This window comes from Cyprinus carpio, chromosome B4 (genome assembly GCF_018340385.1).
Source record: "Cyprinus carpio isolate SPL01 chromosome B4, ASM1834038v1, whole genome shotgun sequence".
NCBI classification, from domain to species: domain Eukaryota; kingdom Metazoa; phylum Chordata; class Actinopteri; order Cypriniformes; family Cyprinidae; genus Cyprinus; species Cyprinus carpio.
Window position 1 is genome coordinate 6,668,766 of NC_056600.1, and position 22,663 is coordinate 6,691,428.

Sequence of the window (22,663 nt, forward strand, 5' to 3'; positions counted from 1 at the left end):
GAGAGAAGGGAGGAGGGATTGCAGAGAGGCAAACTCACAGAAACATCTGGCAGAGACCATGATATAATCTAACATAATGCATAATCAGCTGGTTTATATACTGCAATGACAATAAACTACATTGTCCTACTTGCTGCTGTCGCTGTTTAGGATATAATTTACTGCTTTCTCTGGTCACTATGTACCAATGAGCTAAATTCAGATTTCCTGAGGAGCTCTTGTGATTTATCATGAAACGAGAGTTTAGTTAATCTCAGCTCTTGTTCTCATGGCATGAATGCAATACGTCTCTTATACTCACTTTTTGCTGTAGAAAGTCTTCACTCCTTTCACGATCGGAATATCCAGATCATTTCAGAGTTAATTCATCCAGCTGAGATGCCATCTAACAATCACACTTGCAACTCAAACTTTTATACAAGAACTGTTTTCAGGGGCGTTGCACAATATCCCGGGCCCTATGCATAGGCAGTCTTGATGGGCCCCCATGAAAAAATCCAGGTAAAATAAAATATATTCCAGACTTTTCAAGGGCCCTCTCTTTTGGGGCCCTGGTAATCAGTACTGGTTTTACCCCCAGTCCAGCTCCCCTGACTGTTTTAACTAGACTGGTTAAAATAATAGGCTAGTTACAATAGGTACATGGCAAAAAATAAATGCCTACTTATGTAGTGAAATTACAGTATTTCAAAATCACTGTATTGATGCATTTGCAGCAGAAAATAGATGCATTTTCTTAAATAACAGTTTAAAAGAAATGTACAATTTTAAAAGAAAGTTTACAAAAAAAAACAGCAATGAATTTGATACATTCTGATATGTTTTGTGATGTGCATTTTATATAATTTTCAAATGCATTTTTTAAGCTACAAATGGCAGTGTCTTTGTTATTTGCTTGTTTCACTTTTCTTGTAGGCATGTCCTATGGGTGAATGGGGGTTGGGAACTACATTCTTTAGCGATCTGGTGGTCATTGCCTGCCCTAAACCATCTGAAGTGACAACGAGGGGCAATTTGCATCAGTACTGGCGCCCTTTTGCCTGCCAATTGCTCTTTAATGTTTATGACTTGCAGGATCTGCTTTATTTATCACCACATTGACGAGTGTTTTACACGATGCACAGATCTGCACGTGATTAGTTGTATTCGTGATTCAGTTGCAAACATCAAAAATATGCAGCTAGATGTAGATGTAGGCCAAATATGCTGTTTCTGTACTTAGACTTTAGCTCTGTTTTGCTTTACTTGAGAACTGTTTACTTTAACCCCCATAAAACAGCAAAGCGTAAAACAGCCGCAAATGTAGTTACCTGATTAATTGGAAGTCTGTGGCCGATTTGACTAGGAATCATTCATGTGATTCGATTCTTTTCAGTGAATCAGTAAAATAGCTATTTAGATGACTTTATCTCTTAGAGGGCTACAATTTGAGCAGAATGTTATTGTTATATCATTTCATATTTTGTTATCTTCTGTAATTGTTATGAGCCTGGATCTCATCGCATCAGCCACTAAAATCAAAAAGTAAAATTCACACATCCTTCATTAAAATAGTTGTTGAAGAACTTTTTTTTTTTTAATCAAAGTCAATGTGAATATAGACATGAGTGTAATCTACTATTATGATTGTGTGTTTCCTGTATGTATGGAGGCCTGCAGGAGAGTGTAATGTGTGTAATAAAGTTATTCTACTATTATGAACATATGTTTCCTGTGTGTATGGAAGACTGCAGGAGAATAAAATGTGTAAAGTGTATGGGGGTAGAAGGACTGTGTGTAATGTGTTGAACAAGCCTGTATAAAAGAATGTGCAGACACAGACACAGACTCGGGAGATTCTCTACAGAGGTTCTCAGCTTCATTGTCTCTCATAATAAAGTATCTTCTGGCATCAAAACCTCAAGACTTCGAGAGTGATTTCTCACTGAAGTGGCAGTAAGTAAGTAAGTGAATCATCACAGCTGATTAGAATAAAAATAACAAAAAACTGTTGAAGGGGTGTTAGTCATCTTTATTTATAGTAAACATGGAGACAAGTTGGTCATAAAATCTGAGTGACAGAACACATGTGGTCATAAAACATGGGATGATAACGACCGTCTGGGTTAAAATTCACCTCCAGTTTCCGAGGCTGCATCACACATTCTCCTGAAGAAAAAAAAGGGACAGAACTATGTGATTTATGCAGTTCCTTGTTTTTTTTTTTTTTTACAGGTTTGTTATTGAAGTCTGTTTCTGCCACCGAATAAGAAAATAAAAAAGGTAATTGTGAATTTCTCTCACAATTTTGAGATATACAATATACAGTTAAAATTGCAAGTTATGTCGGAATTCAAACTTTTCTTCCCTCAATCCTGTTTCCATGTCAGAATACTTTTTTTTCTTTGAATTCTAAGCTTACATCTCACAATTATTATCATCTTTTTATGCCATGAAATAAAAAAATTAAAAGTTAACTGCCAAAAAGTTATCTAAAAGTTTCTCAAAATTTGGAATTTTTGACCATGGTGAAAACGAGCTTTTATTTGTTCCACGTCTTATCCCATGACATGTCCTCGTTCTGAATGTTTTCAGTTTGGTCTGGGTCACCATGTTTTGTTTATGCCCATTATGTTCCCTCTACACAGCAGGGGTGTTTGGAAAAGAGAGAGAAACATTTCATTTTCTCATTAACTTTATCACCTTATTTTTTTAATTAAAATCGTACTGTTAATTTATTGTCTGCTGATTCCACATGACATGCATCATAAAATAACACCTTTTTACCAAATGGCTTGTTTGTTAAACTTCTCTCCTAATCAAAAAAATCTAATCTGAATTCATGTAGCATGGCTATTAGACAGTTTGACTTCACCAACCAGGGAACATACCTTCTGTCATCTGGTTCCATTTAAGCATAAGGTCAGTTGTTGATATGGCTCTGGAGGAGGGGTATGCACAGACCCCATATGGAGCAGGACGGCAGGAAGCTGCTTGGAAGAGTTCTGAAAATGCTTTAAAGATATTTGTCTGCAACAAACACCATTTTACAACAAATAGTGGAGCTTTTTAGATTACAGTGATAGTGCTTCACAGATGCTTCTCTGTTTGTAAGTGTGTGAGAAAAGCAAGAACCAAAAGTGACAACTTTTGAGGTCTGAGATATGTTTAAGCAAATGGATATTTTCACATACTGGATACTAATGGATACTATTTTACAGTGGCACCCGACTCTTTATGGATTTAACTTGCTCAAAATCCTAAGATCATCTCTCAAAAGAAAGTGTTTTTGTCAATGAATATATCAGTGGCATCAGTGACACAGTAGTCATGGGCCTCTTCTGCTTCTTCCAATTTTTTGTCTCTTTACCCTTCTTCCACCACACATCCTTCTCTTCTTTGTCCGGGCTGTTGAGTCTGTTTGTTTTCTTATTGTTCCATTATAGGAAATTGTAACATTGTGTTGTGCTCTGTCTATATAAGAAATATGTTATTATAAAGAACTGGTTCACCTTTGGTTGATCTAATGCTTTACATTTCCTTTCATTAGTGAAACTCAAGATTCACATGCGCAAGTCATCAATTCAGAACATATCTGCAAATAGAGTCTAGTGAAAATGAATAGAAAACATGCTTCACAGCTAGTTCAACCATTTTGCATTTAATGACTCATGCAAGGAACCGAAACCAGAATAATTTATTTTGATCAACATGACAAAAGCAATTGACAATGTAGGAAACAGCAGATATTAGTGCATAATCATCTGCATGATTGTACTAATGCATTTTTGTTTTGTTCAAAAGAATGAGAAACTGCTTTTATGATGTACATGTGACTGGATGATGTGGCTGTTCAACAAGCAGTTTTGATCTGAGAAATGTCCTGAGAAAAACTAAAATATATACATTGCAATTCAAATGTTATATATATTTTATATAACATTTGATATATTTTATTTTTTTTTTTTTTTTTTTTTAGTGGAGGAAATGTTAAATTTAATCATTCAAATTAATCATAAAATCAGTTGATCATAAATGACTAACATTTCCCTTTTTTTCTGCAGGCCTAAACTTACGTTTTAAAGAACAGAAATGTGCTAACCTTTAGTAGTGTTGTGAATGAAACATGGACAAAGGTGAGACAGCTAGACGCCTGTCTGACAAAAGTAAACTCATGATTTGGTGAAAAAGCTGATTGTAATATGACATATGATGTTACCTTTGCTATGTACTTTTCTTTTTCTTTACTTTTTTTTTGCTATGTACTGTGTGTCAGTTGCGACGCTGTCTATGCAGGGTCAGAAAGCTCTCGGATTCCATCAAAAATACCTTTATTTGTGTTCCAAAGATGAACGGAGGTCTTACAGGTTTTGGAATGAAATGAGGGTGAGTAATTAATGACAGAATTTTCATTTTTGGGTGAGCTATCCCTTTAAGTCAAGTGTGTAGGGAAATTTCTACCACACAGTAAAAATAGTTTACAATATTGTGAAATATTATTACAATTTTAAATAACAATTTTCTATTTTATTATATTTAATGATATAATTTATTCCTGTAATGGTAAAGCTAAATCTTCAGCAGCCATTACTCCAGTCTTTATGATTCTTCACAAATCACTCTAATATGATGATGTGGGGCTCATGAAATATTCTTTTTATTATCAATATTGAAAACAGGTGTGCTGCTTAATAGATTTTGTGGAAACAATGATACATTTTTCTTTTATGTTTAATTTATTGCAACATAACCACTGTATGCTGTGGTGTAGATGGATAGACTGAAACTGATGTGCATAAAGCCATACCTCAACCTGTTTCCATGGACACTGCAGATACTGGCTCTCAAACATGGGGATAAAATCATCATAGTGAATCTGACGGGAAACAAAACCATCAGTGATCGGAGATCAACTCTACAGAGCCAAGCATACAGTCAAAGCAGAGTTTTTGTACTGGTTTGAGCTGCACATCAGAGGCATAGTTCATCAAAGTGTAGTGCTTCTGATAGTCATCAAAGTGGTCCAGTGAGAAAACTCTGGAAAGAAAGACAAGCATCTTAATGCTGTTATGTATGCAGACATGGTGTTATATGCTTGATGTAAATGCATAGAAACAAGTTTGCTAATATGACGCCATTCGCCAATAGATGTTAAGTTTTGGACAATAACTAACTAAGAGACAAATAATACCTATATTCTTTCATTCTATCACATTCTCATTCAAGCTTAATTCCTGTTAGCAAAAAACTTGATTTATATAACAAGACATGGGTTGTGTTTTTTTCATGCCCTTCCATTATGTTGCATGAGTGTCCAAAAACCAGGGGCCGAGGGTTTGTTCATACAAACAGAAGTGCTCAGGGAAGTTCACAAGTGTGTGTCTACAACAGCGAAGTGGAACACAGCCATGGTTAGAATATCAGGATATCCAATGCTGTTATCTCCTTAACTTTTAGCTGACCTGGATTCTCACTGTTTTTAAAGTATTTCAACTGTGATTAAGTATATGTGACCATGGACCACAAAACCAGTCATAAGGGTCATTTTTTTTTTTTTTTACATTGATGTATGGTTCTAGGACAGGACAATATTTGGCCGAGATACAACTATTTGAAAATCTGGAATCAAAAAAAAAAAATCTAAATATTGAGAAAAATCAACTTTATAGTTGTCCAAATGAAGTTCTACCAGAAAGACTCAGGAGGTGAAGATGAAACTCAAAAGTATTTATTTACAAAACCAATACAAAGAAGAATTATTTTGGCATAGGCCCCATCCGTAGTCTGTATCAGACGTTGTAGATTCCAGCTATTCCTGCCGAAGACGAAGGCAGGGCGGAGTCTACATGGACGGGGCCATCCTAGTGGTGGTGGGGAAGATGGAGGGAAACGACAGCGGCAATATTTGCAAACACAATGAAGGGCTAAGGAGGTGAATGTTGAGTGTCGATTGGCTAGATCTAATTGTAATATGTGACGTTGCATTAAGTCTTCCTAGTATAACTTGCGCTGATGCTTCCATTTCTACCAGAAAGACTCAGGAGGTGAACATAAAACTCAAAAGTATTTTACAAAACCAATACAAAGAACAGAATTATTTTGGTGTAGGCCCCATCCGTAGTTTGAATCAGACGTTGTAGATTCCAGCTATTCCTGCCGAAGACGAAGACAGGGCGGAGTCATCCCCAAAAGAAAGAAGAAAATTAAATACCTACCAGATCAAGTATTTCTTAAAAGATCCTAGAAAATATGGACAAAAGAAAGAAAAGATACGATTTAATTAGTCTTAATTAATTATAGTATGTATATCAAGCGATTAAGAATGTATCAGAGTATAGCTTAAAGTATTAGCTTATAGAGTAGAAGAGATGTGCCACAGAGGCCTCAGAGAGAGAGGCCACGATAGGCCGCATTGGGAAAGACCCCGATAGGCCGCAGTGAGGAAAGGCCCCGATAGGCCACAGGAGGAAAGACCTCGATAGGCCGCAGTGAGGAAAGGCCACGATAGGCCACAGGAGGAAAGACATCGATAGGCTGCAGTGGGAAAGGCCCCGATAGGCTGCAGTGAGGAAAGGCCCCGATAGGCCGAGTTAAGGAAAAGGTCCAGATAGGCCGCAGTGAAGAAAAGGCCCCGCCCGATAGGCCGCAGTGGGAAAGACCCCAAGGCCGCAGTGGGAAAGACCCCGATAGGCCGCAGTGGGAAAGACCCTAGGCAGCGAAAGACCCCAAGGCCGCAGTGGGAAAGACCCCGATAGGCCGCAGTGGGAAAGACTCCAAGGCCGCAGTGGGAAAGACTCCGAAAGGTCACAGTGGGTAGGGCCCCGATAGGCCGCAGTGAGGAAAAGGCCCCGATAGGCCGCAGTGAGAAGGGCCCCGATAGGCCGCAGTGAGGAAAGGCCACGATAGGCCGCAGTGGGAAGGGCCCCGATAGGCTGCAGTGAGGAAAGGCCACGATAGGCCACATGAGGAAAGACCCCGATAGGCTGTAGTGGGAAAGGCCCCGATAGGCAGAGTTAAGGAAAAGGCCCCGATAGGCCGCAGTGGGAAAGACTCCAAGGCCGCAGTGGGAAAGACCCCGATAGGCCGCAGTGGGAAAGACCCCGAAAGGTCACAGTGGGTAGGGCCCCGAAAGGGCCGCAGTGAGGAAAAGGCCCCGATAGGCCACAGTGGGAAGGGCCCCGATAGGCCGCAGTGAGGAAAAGGCCACGATAGGCCGTAGTGGGAAGGGCCCAATAGGCCGCAGTGAGGAAAAGGCCCCTATAGGCTACAGTGGGAAGGGCCCCGATAGGCCGCATTGAGGAAAAGGCCCCAATAGGGCGCATTGAGGAAAATGCCCCAATAGGGCGCATTGAGGAAAATGCCCCAATAGGCTGCAGTGAGGAAAAGGTCCCGATAAGGGGCAGTGAGGAAGAGGCCCCGATAGGCCACAGTGAAAAAAGGCCCCGACAGGCCTCAGTCAGGAAAAGGCCCCGATAGGCCTCAGTGAGAAAAGGCCCCGACAGGCCTCAGTCAGGAAAAGGCCCCGATAGGCTGCAAAAAAGGCCACAAAGGCCGCGGAGAAAAGGCCTAGATAGGCCACAGATGGAGATGCCCAGATGGGCCGTAGTGAGAAAGCCAAGAGGCTGTAGAATTAAATGCCTCAGTAGGCACAGAGAGGAAGGCCATGTGAATAGGCCATAGTGAGAAACCCCATAAGATAAAACAGGCCACAGAAAGAATTCATTCATTCATTCAAGTAGAACTTGCGCTGACACTTCCATTTCTTAGCAATGCATATTACTAATCAAAAATTACGTTTTGATAAATATACGGTATGAAATGTACAAAATATCTTCATGGAACATGATCTTTACTTAATATCCTAATGATTTTTGGCATACAAAAAAATCTATAATTTTGACCCATACAATGTATTTTTGTCTATTGCTACAAATATACCTGTGCTACTTAAGACTGGTTTTGTGGTCCAGGGTCACATATTATTGTAGACATTATTATGATTTGTTTTGAAAGAAGGGTTTTGATGTGAAGGATGTGGATTGTGTGTTGAGGTTTACTTATTAGCAAAACGCAGCCAGAAGACGTCATGCATAAAGACGCAGAGGTTCCACAGGTTCCACAGCAGCACCATGTAATGGATGTCTAACTTCACCATGCCCACTTCCTCTCTGTGAGACAGCACAGGGTCCTCCAAGTACTTACTCACCACCTGAGAGAGACACTTACAGGTTAAGTCCTGATGGGTGTGCTTTTGCTTTTGCAATTTTGCACAGACATTATAAAAGAAAAACTCTCATATAGTACACATATTTATAAGTTTATTTGTATTTACTGTGTATTCCACTGTAAAGTTTTGTCTTCTGATGTAGTATTCTATGAATACTAAGCAGAAAGGTCTGCTATGAGAAATGTCACAATGACCTGCTTGTTTTTGCTACTTGCTGTGGAAAACTGGAATGCAAAAAAGAAAAAGCTGGAATGATGCTATGTGACAACTGAAACATTGCGTTTTTCTCACTGTGTTAACTATATGGCAATATTATGGAGACTTCTTGTGATAACAATGGGCCAAAAAGGTATATAATCAGAAAGCCATACTCACTTGTCTTGGTCACATGTTAAGCAGGACTCACTGCTGTACTGTTTGACCTTCTTAGAAGAATAAAAATTTGAAAAGGATCTGTCTCTGACCGTGTAAGATCATTGAAAAAGTTTTTTTTCCCACAACAATATACATGGCAAAAACACACTTCAGACATATATATTACGGTTCACAGTAGTAAAGTGAATTATCATTATTTTAAACTAATAATTATCTTTTTAAATATTTTAATATGCGGTTTATTCTTGTGATGTCAGCTGAATCATTACTCCAGTCTTCAGTGTCACATGAGCCGTCAGAAATCTTTCTAATGTGCTGATTTGCTGCTCAGTGAACATGATCTGATCTCACCCTGACTTCTGTCTCTCTCTCTTTCTTTCTTTCTCTGTATGAACTCAATAACCCTGGAGAGCAGGAAGAGAATGGAGACTGGGAATTTGGTCCAAACACATCTGTTTTTATACTTCATTTCGGCATGCATATATTGGAAATCAGCCTAGACAAGTCGATGATGTAATGTATAATCCTTATTGGTCAAGCAATACCCCACCCCCTTGACAATGTATAAAAGTTGGTGCTTGGGAAAAAAAACTCAGCAGTAGTTGGTGGAAAAAGACTTTGTGTACGTTACTATTTCCACGGCCATACAAGGGGACTGAGAAGTGTCTGACGGTACAGAGAAAGGAAGAAATAATCTAACATTATCAGTGTTGAAAACAGTGGGGCTGCTTTATAATTTTGTGGAAACTGTTACTTTTTTTCAGGATGGACTTTAATAAATAGAAAGCTCAAAAGAACAGCCTTTATTTGAAACAGAAATCGTTTGTAACATTATAAATGTCATTACGGTCATTTTGATAAATCCTTGCTGAATAAAAGTATTAATGGTCGAGTTTTTAGCACTGTCTACATATCTCTCTGGTGTTCTTAATATGCTGAAAGAAAAACCATTTGGAAACTCTAGTGTACCATTATTATCTCCACTGGTCATTTGTTTCTAGTTACAATGTGTTTTTGCAGCATTAAGCAATGTAGCCAATCACAGATAGATTAGACGAAAAAAATAAATTCAATACATATATATACTAAATCTAAGAGGAAACTTTAATAGGAAAGCATGGAAACACTGCACAAAAGGGTTGACGTAAACAAAAGAAGTGCTTTAATATTATATTAAAAATTCTTTAAAAATGCTGTAAGAAGTGCTGTTCACTTGAAGAAATGCTTTGATGTTCTTTGCTTGGTTTAAAAGTTACTGTATATTTTGACTTTGTTTGCTTAAAATATAGATTAACAAATGAGTGTAAAACAAAGATTGAAAAAGCTCATAAATGTTTCCATCTTGACATAAATATTACTAAAAGGGCTCAAGAAAGTACAGACGAGATGAGAAAACCACAAGCAAAACAATGACAGACTACAGAGGAGAAAAAAAATGAACACGAGAAGGTGGAAACAATGTAGTCGATAAAGGAATGAGTGACTTGTTTGTTCGTTTTTTCAATAAGGATTGCAGAGCAAAAAGCTTTTTGCATAGCATTGCATTAAAGATGCAGTAGTTTCTTCCCCGAGTCTGTGTGAAGGGGTTGTTTTATCTCAATGTTTTGTTTCAGTAACTTGGAAATAGTCTGCCTGAAGGGACTGTTAATAGGTTTGTAAGGAATGTGACTGAGACTAAGCCTTCAGGGAGTGTCTTAGTAGGAAATATGCGGTGGAGAGTAGCCCCCAAATGACCAACTAACAACCTTCTTTTGAGAAGTACAACAGGCAAACTTTTGTGCTTCTCCTTCAATAGACTTTAGTCAGGGAAGCTGCAGATTGACTTTTTGACCGGACTGAAGTACAAGTGTGTTCAGTGGATTGTTTTGTTGTTTAAAAGAATAGTTCACCCAGAAATGAAAATTTGCCCTTGGGCTGCCAAGGTGCAGATGAGTTTGTTTGTTCATCTGAACAGATTTGGAAAAATTCAGCATTATATCACTTACTCACCAATGGATCCTCTGCAGGGAATGGGTGCCATCAGAATGCGAGTCCAAATAGCTGATAAAAACATTACAGCAATACACAAGTAATCCACACAACTCCAGTCCAACAATTAATGTCTTGTGCTTGTAAGAAACAAATCCATTAATTACGACATTTGAACTTTTAACCTTTGTTTCTGGCCGAAAAACTATAATCCATAATTACCCTCCCTTAAGTGTTTTTTAAAAGAAAAATACATCAAAATCCACCAACATTTTTGTTTAGAACTGTTTTGGACTGTTTCTGCTTGTAAACGGTGCTTGATCTGTGCATATCTCTCTTCATTCAGACTGGACAACCTTTTCACTGGAGAAAGCAATATTATGAATAGAGGAGCAACAATTTTAAGTTACGCTTTAAGTTACGGTCTTAGGCCCTGTTTACACCTGGTATTAAGATCCGATCACAAGTGGACAATTAAAATGTTTTGAGCTTGTCCATTTTTGACCACTTCCAGAGGTAGTTGAATATACATTTGACCGGACTGTGATTATAGTGTGGATGCTCATGTGGTCGAATGCAATCAATCAGACACTAAAGTCCACCTGATTTCCACTGACTGAGGTAATTACGTTGTTCCTTTCCTATCCGTTAATCGACAAAATCACAGTGTTTAATTAGATTTAAATTAAATTACAACTGATAAGTGTATGTGACCCATTAAAAATAAACTTTTTTCTTTTCAGTGGTTTAGTTTTAAATACGCATAACCAACAAGAGAAAACGGAGAAAAACACAATAAATACCATATGATGGTAATTGGTGTATTTCAATTTCCAATATTGTTAGTTTTCATATTTATACAAATATTATGCCTTATGAATTAGTCTTTATGATTTTTATTATTTTATTTTTCAGTACATTCATATATTGTTAGAAAAAGTACACTCCCTTCCAGATGTTTTCTATTATGTGAGAGATCTCATCTGCTGCCTTGCTCCTACCCTCCCTTTCTTTCCCCTTGGTTTTCTCCCTCCTCCCATCTGTGTGCTCTCTCTCTCTTTTCTATTCCTAAATCTCTTTACCTCAATGTATACACGCATTCGCAGTTGATGCATAGAGTTCAATCGGTAAAGAATGTTGGGGGACCTCTGTGGGCCCAGGTTACTGGGTTTAGGTTGTCCTTTACTGAAAGTTGAAGAGTCCCACTGCCAGTATTATTCCTTATATGTCCAGTAGTTCCTGAACATATGTATGACTTATATAACTTGTTGTTTTTGCTCATACTCAACACATATGTAATCTATATCCCATTGGTTGAAAGGGCTGTACCACCCTTATTTCATCCTTATATATACCCATTGTAAGACAATAAAGGTTTGAAGTGAAGGTATACTCAGATTTTGTGTCTGTTGTGCCTTTTCTTCCCACGGCCGTGAACACTTCTGGAGGACTGAGAAAACTTTGGTGGCAACGAGATAGGACGGGATCAGTTTATTTGTTTATTAATTAACATATATCCAATATTTACACTGAACAAAATTATAAATGCAACACTTTTGTTTTTGACCCCAATTTTCATGAGCTGAACTCAAAAGCCGCGTTTCCACTGTCGGGCCAAAAGCGGGCGTCACGTTTCCTATGTCACTTCCGGTGCTTGATCGTGCCTCGGCGGTGCTTCCTCAGGGCCAAGGGCCCAGGTTTTTTGGCCCGACGAAAACCTTGGGCCAAAGCGGGCCAGCTGGGGCTAGAGGAGTGGTTATGAACAAAGGTGGAGTTTCTCGCATCTGCAGAACATCAGCGCCCCGGATCATTTCATAAAGCTAACAGCTATAACACCAGCATTAAAAACTTTTTAAAATAAGTTGAGCTCAAAACTCACTTTCAGTCAGTTTGAGTGTTTGAAATAACTTGATCTGATGTGGATTATAATTACCATACTAGGTCAGAAATATTTATAAGCGATGCATATTTATAAGACGCACGCTAGCCATTAACGTTACCATAGTAAACATGGTAAATGTGACCACTTGAAGAAATCAGACGTGTATTTATTTATTAACATATTTTATCTTTCATAAATCTCATCTGGAGTTTAGCTCTGTGTAGCCTATGTCATTAAAATATAATAATGTTTTTTGTTCGGGAGCTTTTATAAAAATATAGAAATTATAATTCTTTCTAAATGTGATGTATGTGACTACAAATAAACAAAAACCGACTCGACTGAATAAGCAGGATATGTTCATAATGCTTTATTTCTGTGTGACTAATTTTAAATCCTGATAAATTAATTCATTATGATCAATGTATCACTTATTATAGTAAAACACAGATGCTTTTGGATTTAAAAAAAAATAACAAAGCATGCAAACAAATGGCTGCTTTAATCATGATCGTTTTGTGATCTAGCTACATCCACTTACTTATTACTAATTATCTTACAAATAACCTTTGTTGGAGAAATGATGGGGCATCACGACGTTGTTCCTGAGAGGCGTGTAAAGGGCAGGTTTTAGTGCCTGAAGCACAGCGGAAGCGGCTAAAGATCTAAGACTTTGCAGCGCTATTTTGGTTTGCTACTGGCCCAAGGCCAAATATTGTTCACGATTCTTTCAAAACACTTTATCGAACTGGCCTGACAGTGGAAAAGCGGCTAAAGATCTAAGACTTTTTCTATGTACACAAAAGGCCTATTTCTCTCAAATATTGTTCACGATTCTGTCTAAATCTTTTAGTGAGCACTTCTCCTTTGCCGAGATAATCCATCCGCCTCACAGGTGTGGCATATCAAGATGCTGATTAGACAGCATTATTATTGCACAGGTGTGCCTTAGGCTGGCCACAATAAAAGGCCACTCTAAAATGTGCATATTTATTACACAGCACAATGCCACAGATGTTGCAAGTTTTGAGGGAGCCTGCACTTGGCATGCTGACTGCAGGAATGTCCATCAGAGCTGTAGCCTGTGAATTGAATGTTAATTTCTCTACCATAAGCCGCCTCAAAAGGCGTTTCAGAGAATTTGGCAGTACATCCAACTGGCCTCACAACCGCAGACCACGTGTAACCACACCAGCCCAGGACCTCCACATCCAGCATCTTCACCTCCAAGATCCAAGATTGTTTGGGAAAATGCTCACATTCGATGGCGTCTGGCACTTTGGAGAGGTGTTCTCTTCATGGATGAATCCTGGTTTTCACTGTACAGGGCAGATGGCAGACAGTGTGTAAGGTGTCATGTGGGTGAGCAGTTTGCTGATGTCAAAGTTGTGGATCGAGTGGCCCATGGTGGCAGTGGGGTTATGGTATGGGCAGGTGTATGTTATGGACAACGAACACAAGTGCATTTTATTGATGGCATTTTGAATGCACATAAATACCGTGACGAGATACTGAGGCCCATTGTTGTGCCATTCATCCACGACCATCACCTCATATTGCAGCATGATAATGCACAGCCCCATGTTGCAAGGATCTGTACACAATTCCTGGAAGCTGAAATCATCCCAGTTCTTGCATGTCCAGCATACTCACCAGACATGTCACCCACTGAGCATGTTTGGGATGCAATGGATTGTCGTATACGACAGTGTATTCCAGTTCCTGCCAATATCCAGCAACTTCGCACAGCCATTGAAGGGGAGTGGACCAACATTCCACAGTCCACAATCAACAGCATGATCAACTCTGTGCGAAGGAGATGTGTTGCACTGCATGAGGCAAATGGTGTTCATACCAGATACTGACTGATTTTCGGACCCCCCCTCCCGGACCCCCCAATACAGTAAAACTGCTCATTTTAGGGTGGCTTTTTATTGTGGCCAGCTTAAGGCACATCTGTGCAATAATGGGGAAGTCAAGGGGAAGTCGTGGCCTAATGGTTAGAGAGTCGGACTCCCAATCGAAGGGTTGTGAGTTCGAGTCTCGGGCCGGCAGGAATTGTGGGTGGGGGGAGGGAATGTACAGCGCTCTCTCCACCCTCAATACCATGACTTAGGTGCCCTTGAGCAAGGCACTGAACCCCCAACTGCTCACGCCGCAGCATACTGCCCACTGCTCCGGTGTGTGTTCACAGATGTGTGTGACACTGCTCTGTGTGTGTGCACTTCGGATGGGTTAAATGCAGAGCACAAATTCTGAGTATGGGTCACCATACTTGGCTGAATGTCACGTCACTTTCACTTTTTTTCACTTTTAATAATGCTGTCTAATCAGCATCTTGATATGCCACACCTGTGAGGTGGATGGATTACCTCGGCAAAGGAGAAGTGCTCACTACCACAGATTTAGACAGATTTGCAAACAATATTTGAGAGAAATAGGCCTTTTGTGTACATAGAAAAAGTCTTAGATCTTTGAGTTCAGCTCATGAAAAATGGGGGCAAAAACAAAAGTGTTGCATTTATAATTTTGTTTAGTGTATATCTATGTTTTTCATTATTCATGTATCCTATGATTTTTAGTATTAATCTGTGTATGACAAAAATTTTAGCTCTGAAGATCCATTTCCTGGGTCAACAATTTCAGGGTCAGGGACAGATGTGTCTTCCATTGTTCTTGTCATTTCAGCAAAACTATTATCTATATTCAAGTGATATCACAAGAAATAATATTTAATGTTTTTCTCTGAAACCAAATAACAGGATGTTTCTTGTCAAGAAATATAGCTTGTCTAATTATTTGTCTAACTATTTATCTATATAGCTTTGTCCAACTAAAGGTGTCTAAAGCAAGTTTTGCAATCTAGGATGCTGCAAGATCAACATGACCCCTAAGCTGCATAGTAGCCAACAAGAATGTAGGGGCTTACCCTATTCTTATCAGATCTTACCATCTACCATGAGTTTATGAACTTCCTCACTTCTATTTCTACTTCTTCTCTTGCATCTTTGCTCTAGCAGTTAGGCAGTTGGTGGTTTGTTATTTCGTTAAGGTAGAATTATTTTATTTAGAAATCTTTAGATGATTAACTGATGATTATTAATTAAAAAAATTGAAAAAACATAAAAAACGTTTTTTTTGGTTTATTTTAATTGAAATAAAATTGATTTCATTTTTGTTTCATTTGGCTTATTCAAAATTTTAAGGTTCCAGACTGACTCATCTGAGGATCTCATTTTACATTAATAAAATAAATAGGCCTAGATGAAATAATGTTTATTAATTTATTACACAACAAAAGAGATTTTTTTTTATGCCTAAGGTTGAAAATAAATTATTTTATTGGGGTAATGCCCCTATAAATGCTCTTATTTTTAATTTAAAAAATGATGCGTGTGCAAAGTGAGTGAACATCAAAGATCTGTGGGCGACTCTCCCTCTCTCCTTAACATTAAGTTACTTGTGCATTGTTCATTTTTTTTATTTGTTGTTTTAATTGTTTTTGACATATCTGACCGAACTACAAACTTTCCAGTGATGAAAGGAATATTCACTTGACAAGCTCGCGCATCTCCGCCGCCGTGCTCAATTCACTCAGCGTGCTTTATCAGCTCGCGCACATCAGCTACACAGGCTGAATGTTTAACATTATATTCATTGCATACATATACTCCATAGACTTCCTTAATTTCTAATACCTCCATTCTGCTGTCTGTTTTTCTGTTGTTGGTTTTATCTTTGTCTGAATATGGCAATTATCACATGCTGTGTGGTATCGGCGTTTGGTATGGGGCATCTTAACGAGTACGAGTATGAGTACAGGAGATCAGTATCGGGCCTGATACCGATACCAGTATTGGTATCGATGCATCCCTAGTTTTTACCACCGTGATAAGGACAATATCCTTGTTTGCGCTGGAGCCTATCGCATGCACACGATATATCATTTATAGCATTGCTGGATATCTATAGGCCTATGTTGTTTTAACGAATGTCTAATACCATTATAATTTGTGTTTTATTTTATAATTGCATATAACATTTTGTGCTATAATTTTATAGCTGATGCAAAATCAGATCCACGTCAGACGGGTGGGTTGGAGAAAGTTATAAATTTATTCAAAAGTTTTCAGAAATGCAAAGAAGCAATAAGGAAAATCATAACTTGAAGCTGAAACATTAAATTTTAATAATCATATTCAATCCATTCATGTGGTCGAATGCATTCAAACAGACACTAAAGTCCACCTAATTTCCACTGACTGAGCTAATTCTCAGACATTACATTTTTCCTTTCCTATCCGTATATCGACAAAATGACAATGTTTAATTAGATTTAAATTAAATTACAAATGATAAGTGTATGTGACCCATGATTTTCTTTTCAGTGGTTTAGTTTTGAATGCGCATAACCAACAAGAGAAAACAGAGAAAAACACAATAAATACCATATGATCGTAATTGGTGTATTTAAATTTCCAATATTGTAAGTTTTCATATTTATACAAATATTATGCCTTATGAATTAGTCTTTATGATTTTCTTTTTATTACTTTTCAGTATATTCATATATCCAATATTTTTTTATCTATGTTTTACATTATTCATGTATTCTATGATTTTTAGAATTAATCTGTGTATGACAAAAATTTAGCTCTGAAGATCCATTTCCTGGGTCAACAATTTCAGGGTCAGGGACAGTGTCTTCCATTGTTCTTGTCAGTTTAGCAAAACTATTATCTATATTCAAGTGATATCACAAGAAATAAAATTTTATGTTTTTCACTGAAACCAAATAAGATGTTTCTTGTCAAGATATATAGCTTGTCTAACTATTTGTCTAACTATTTAGGGGAAGTCGTGGCCTAATGGTTAGAGAGTTTGACTCCTAACCCTAAGGTTGTGGGTTCGAGTCTTGGGTTGGCAATACCACGACTGAGGTGCCCTTGAACAAGGCACCGAACCCCCAACTGCTCCCCGGGCACCGCAGCATAAATCGCTGCCTACTGCTCTGGGTGTGTGTTCACTGCTGTGTCTGGGCACTCTGGATAGGTTAAATGGAGAGCATGAATTCTGAGTATGGGTCACCATACTTGGCTGTATGTCACGTAAATTTTCACTTTTCACTTGAACTATTTATCTATATAGCTTTGTCCAATTAAAGGTGTCTAAAATCACAATGTCTGTGCAAGTTTTGCAATCTAGGATGCTGCAAGATCAACATGACCCCTATGCTGCAAAGTAGCCAACAAGAATGTAGGGGCTTACCCTATTCTTATCAGATCTTACCATCTACCATGAGTTTATGAACTTCCTCACTTCTATTTCTACTTCTTCTCTTGCATCTTTGCTCTAGCAGTTAGGTGGTTTGTTATTTCTTTAAGGTAGAATTACTTTATTTAGAAATCTTAAGATGATTAACTGATGACTATAAAAGAAATAAAAAAAATAAAAAATAATAATTAATAAAGCAAAGCCATGATTAATGGTGATGCAAAAAACTTTATTAAGAGAAGAGTCTCTGAGTAATTTATTTATGAATCACATATTATTCTGAACTGAACATTCCTATGAGCCTCAAGCAGCCCGAACTCAGCGGAGCAGTTGCGGGGGCCGGGGAGGATTCCACGTCTTTTTTTTTTCACAGATCCGGATCTCAGAACAGAAGTAATGGCAAATTATTTGCAGCTGTTGATGAGAGTAAGGAATGTGCATTAGACATTCAAATTGTCATCCTCAGGATAAAAATACAACAATTTGCCTATTCAGATAGGTCAGTCAATAAATTGATATTCCATCTGCATAGACTTGTCTGACTGGATCTCATTTCCATCAGTAATAAAATAAATAGGCCTAGGCGAAATATGTTTCAGTTAAATTAACACAACAAAAGAGGGGGAAAAAATGTTATGGCCACACCACAAGTGGCCGAAATCGCATCCTGTTTGTTTATTCAGATTCACAAATAACCTGCCTGATTTATCTCAACTGTTCTGTGTACCCATACATACACATGAACTAGACGAAATGACTAGCAACATGGGCACTATCTTCTCTAATACATTAGAAGCTGTTGCCCCCAATAAATTGAAAAAGGTTAGAGAAAAACATACTATGCCATGGTACAACAGTAATACCCACTCTCTCAAGAAAGAAACTCATAGTCTTGAGCACAAATGGAGAAAAACTAACTTGGAAGTTTTTAGAATTGCGTGGAAAAACAGTGTGTCTAGCTATAGACAGGCTCTAAAAACTGCCAGGGCCGAGCATATCCACAAACTCAAAGAGAATAACCAAAACAATCCAAGGTTTTTATTTAGCACAGTGGCTAGATTAACAAATAACCAGACACCACCTGATCTAAATATTCCCAAAAATGTAAAAGATCGGATGACCAATAATTTTCTCCTATTTAATTCGGATAAGACAGAGATATTACTTATTGGACCAAAAAACAGTACACAGAATCTCTTAGATTACATTTTGCAACTAGACTGATGTATTGTTACCTCCTCTACAGCCAAAAATCTGGGTGTTATATTAGACAGCAACTTGTCTTTTAAAAATCATATTTCCCATGTTACAAAAACAGCATTCTTCCATCTTAGAAACACTGCCAAGCTACGAAACATGTTACCTGTTTCTGACACAGAAAAGCTAGTTCATGCATTCATGACCTCTAGACTGGACTATTGTAATGAACTGCTAGCTGGTTGTCCTGGATCCTCAATAAACAAGCTACAGGTAGTCCAAAATGCAGCGGCTAGAGTCCTTACCAGGTCAAGAAAATATGATCATATTACCCCAATTCTACAGTCTCTGCACTGGCTACCTATTAAGTTCTGTATCAGCTACAAAATATCATTACTTACCTACAAGGCCCTTAATGGTTTAGCTCCTGCGTACCTAATTAGTCTTCTACCACGCTACAATCCATCCAGCTCCCTAAGGTTGCAAAACGCTGGACTTTTGATAGTACCTAGGATAGCAAAGTCCACTAAAGGAGGTAGAGCTTTTTCGCATTTGGCTCCCAAACTCTGGAATAGCTTTCCTGATAACATTCGGGGTTCAGACACACTCGCTCTGTTTAAATCTAGATTAAAAATACTCTTTGGCCAAGCATTCAAATAATGCGTGTCATAATTTTGGACTGCAGTTATATCTGATCAAATGCGCATTATTATTCTTTAGCTTGGGTTAAACTAATTAATTTTACTTGGCTGGAACAGCAGCTACGCTAATTACGTCTCTATTTGTTTCTCTGTTTCTGCCACGGGATTGACATCCCATGTTAACAAGGATTTACACAAGCTCCAGTCTGGATCAAGAACACCTGGGAAGAGATGATGCAAACCCCTCAGAGGACCTCAGATGATGCCAACCCTTAAACAACATACAGAACTAACAAATTTTGCTACAAGTTTGATTGCATCATATAATAATTGCTGTTAATAGTGTTCATCGTCTGTTTGATTATGTCTTTAATTTATTTTTCTGTACATTTTAGCCATATGTACATTAACTGACAGTCACCACTGATAAGCAACTACTAAATATCGTAGAAACTTAATTTTCTGTAAAGTTGCTTTGCAACGATTTGTATCGTAAAAAGCGATATACAAATAAACTTGAATTGAATTGAATTTACATAAGGAGGAAACAATGGTGTTTGAGGCTCACGGTATGTCATTTCCATGTACAGAACTGTTATTCTTCAACTATGCCAAGGTAAATACAGTTTTCTATTCTATGGCACCTTTAATAAAATCAGATAAGCAAAGGAGTAAGTTCATCCTTTTACTTATTGGAACACAACATATTCTGAGTGACTTTAAATATACAAGGCATTGTGGTTTTTGACACCTTGGGACCAAATTGAGCTAGACATCTACATGTACATCCTTCAGCAAACACAGCTCGGAGTCGGAGGTCTAAACACATTTTGCAACTTTGATACTTATTCCGAGAAAGCTAAGAGAACAAGTCCAAAAGGGCACATAAAGATACACGTCTTACACTTAAACTTGTTGTATTGACATAGTCTGAAGACAAATAATATTGAAATGAATAAAGAATAAGTCATAACATAATTCATAACAAGTCAAAATGTATAAGGCCTATATGAATATGTATATTTGTAATAATTTCAGAAAGTCGATTCACCAATAGCTACTTATATTTTTTCTGATTTTTATGTTATTCTGTTCTGAATACCTGTGAAATTTAAGGAATTGACATATGTGTAGCAGAATGGGGTGGGGGGGGGGGGGGGTGCATGATCTGCATATAATGCAGATATCTGGGAAAAAAATGCATTCTGTCTCGTGTGATATTGATAAGCTATACCATATGATATAAATATAAAAACCCATACAGGGGCATTTTTGCCCTCATATCTTGAATTTTAGGGGCATATTAACTGCATTCTAATAGGACACACCACACAGTCAGTCGTCCTGCATCATGTTTGTTAGCAACTGCAAGCAATGTAAGATGATACAATCATACTAAATTAATGTCTAAAATCAACAGCCCTATTGACAAACTATTTCCCCAGACATGTCGTGCTCTAAACAGTCCTCATGTATTATATGTATATTTGCATTGTTTTGACCATTCTTTTTAGATCCCACCTTCTTGCACACCATGACTGATTGATTATGTAATGTAAGAATAAAAATCTGCTTTCAGTTCTCAGTTAAATAGCAAAGTACTGGCTGTGTGCATTGTGCATACCAATAGCCCCCCACCCCCGCTTCTTATCTATGTCTGGAGACATAAGGGCCTTTCGCACTGCTTTAGTTCCATGTAAGCCGGTCAACAGCAATGTTATGCGTGACGTTCAACAAAGTTAACTAAGAAGTTAACACGTTAACAACAGGAGGATGGAGGACGCTGTGATCGGAACTGTGTTTTTGTTGTGTCTTGCTGGTTTCACAATAATGGACATGGAATTTCGACGTATACGTAAAGCGATTGAAAGTACGGAAAGGAGGACTAAGGACTATTAGTTCTGGTTATATGAAAAGGTTCCAGTACTAAAATCGTACCAAGTTCCGGCGGTGCAAAAACACCCAAAAGTGGGTAGTTACTTTCGCACCGCCGGAACTGGGTACGATTTTAGTACTGGACTGCATTTTCGAGAACCAACTTAGCTCCTACTCTGGAGCAGGGTCTAATCAGCACAACTGGTACTACCTGTGATGTAATTATACATTGATTGGCCAAACACGTACAAAAACGCCCTCACCTGCTATGATCTAAAATGCTGTGTAACATACTGTAAACATTGTGTCAACTTATTTCACAAGTATGACAAACAGCGATAGATGGACGGACACTGAAGTGCAGGCACTTGTAGCAAATGTAGCACTGCCAGTTGTCACTGGAGATTCTTAGTCCTCCTTTCTGTTCTTTCAATCGCTTTACGTATACATCGACATTCCATATCCATAATTGTGAAACAAGCGAGACACAACAAAAACACAGCTCCGATCACAGCGTCCTCCATCCTCCTTTTGTTAACGTTGTTCTTCTTTGTTTTTGTTGTTGAACAGCGCACACAAATGACGTCGCTGTCGACCGGCTTACATCACTTCCTAGTACACACTGTCATTGCGAATGCAACCCTTTAAATGGTACTGGGAAATAGTTTGCGCAAAATCGTCCCAGTACTTTAGTACTGTACACATTGCACTATAACTAAAAAACAAATAAATACCATAAACATAACCCTTGGTACCCTGCATCCCAGAATTACCTTGAAGAAGTGGATTATCAGATCTAGTCACATCCACTTATATCCTTTCAATATATAACTTCAATATATATTTAATCAAGTTAATAATCAGTTAATAATTTGATTTAACTGAATGATATTTGACTTGTTAGTTAAAATAACTTAGTTAAAACACTAGTATTCTAACACATGGTAAACACATTTATACTTCCCAGGACCCTCTTAACAAGCCAAGGAACCAGGGGAAAAGAAGGGTCTCAAGTAAACATGGCCAACTAATAAATAGGCTTTTACTTGTTATTCTTTTCAAACTTCTCTCTCTGCAACCAGTATCTGTCTGTTTTGGGAATAGTACCTGATAAGAATAAGAGCCTAGCTCCTCAACCTTGAAGTAGATAAGTGTTTTGTCTGTGTATGTGCAATTGTGCAACTATTTTCTTCAGTAAATTTTTCTTCAATTGATTGCATCTCTGGTGTCTAGTACATATCCTCG

General features: G+C 38.1%; 1 pseudogene; it reads right to left on the minus strand.

The window, feature by feature from the left end:
* Nucleotides 1–4,669: 4,669 nt before the first annotated feature.
* The window catches only part of LOC109112026, a 39,883-nt pseudogene continuing 21,889 nt past the window's right edge, over nt 4,670–22,663 (minus strand).